The sequence below is a fragment of the Hylaeus volcanicus genome, chromosome 7, assembly GCF_026283585.1.
Source record: "Hylaeus volcanicus isolate JK05 chromosome 7, UHH_iyHylVolc1.0_haploid, whole genome shotgun sequence".
NCBI lineage: Eukaryota > Metazoa > Arthropoda > Insecta > Hymenoptera > Colletidae > Hylaeus > Hylaeus volcanicus.
Genome location: NC_071982.1, coordinates 13,059,498 through 13,060,891, shown reverse-complemented (window position 1 = coordinate 13,060,891; position 1,394 = coordinate 13,059,498).

Below are 1,394 nucleotides of genomic sequence, written 5' to 3'. Positions count from 1 at the left end.
AAATTTTTACCTCAAGGCATGATTAATTTGATTTAACAGAATTCTTCTATCCTGAAAATAATTAACATCGTTTGGAAAGTGTGATTAATTAACTTTTTACCTCAAGGCATGATTAGTTTGACGTAACAAAATTCTTCGATCCTGAAAATAATTAAATTAACATTGTTTGGAACGTTTAAGAAGATTAATAGGATATTGTATTTTGGGATTCGAAGCAATGAATATATAGAAAGTAAACATTTTGCAAAACGGAACAAGTTTGATGGAAAAAAGTTTCTTCACCCTGAAAACACGTGACATTCGAAATCAAGGAAAATCTGGAAGAAAAAGGATGGAGCGACAAACATTTAATGAACTTGAAAAGAGATCTTAAAAAGAGAAATATACAGCCATAATGCTTCATGTTCTAACAATTATTAATGTAAAGTTTCAAATGATGCATAAATGGAAATCTGGGTCGTCTCCTTGACACGCGTTATTTTTACCGAATAGCTGAGTAAACAAACTATTTTATCCCAAATTATCATGCAAACGACTATTCTAACGCACGAGATTTCGAATCAATTTCCATAAATCAATCCTCGAGCGCCGACAAATTCATAACCTTGGCCATCGAAACTTCCTCGACAGTTAAAATACTTACTCGGTTTGCGAATTTGCAAAATAATCAAAGTAACGATATTATTCTCTAGAAACGAAAAATGAATCTCATCTCCCCCATTAAATAATTCAAAATCGTTCTAACACATAGAATCCGAAGGACTTTCCATAAATCAATCCTCGAGCGCCAACAAATTTATAACCTTGGCCATCGAAATTTAAAATCGTAATTAAAATCGTCACATTTCGATCCCAATTGGTTCTTTCTATCGCCCTTTACACAATCGTCATTTTTACTCTGTTCGCAAATTTGCAAAATAATCAAAGTAACGATATTATTCTCTAGAAACGAAAAATTAATCTCATCTCACCCCTCCCTCGTTACATAATTCAAAATCGTCGTACAATTGAGATAATATAAATAATTTAATTTTCTAGAAACGAAACATTAATCTCATCTCACCCCTCCCTCGTTACATAATTCAAAATCGTCGCACAACTGAGATGATATAAATAATTTAATTCTCCGCCTGCAAAAATAATTACTCTTGTTAAGTAAATAATAGCCAAGATCTAAACGACTGCTGTAATATATGCTTCAATCGTTTTCTCAAATTATCTTCCTTTTTTGAGTCTACCAACGTCTCATCCGAATCTATGTGGATCCAATTTTCAAGTCTGAATGGTTTTTGTCTGAATTTATCAAGGTTCTCTTCTGTACAAAATGAGGTTCTCCAAATCTATCAGAATCATATTTATAAACGTACCAAAGTATCTCAAATAAAGTCTTGTCT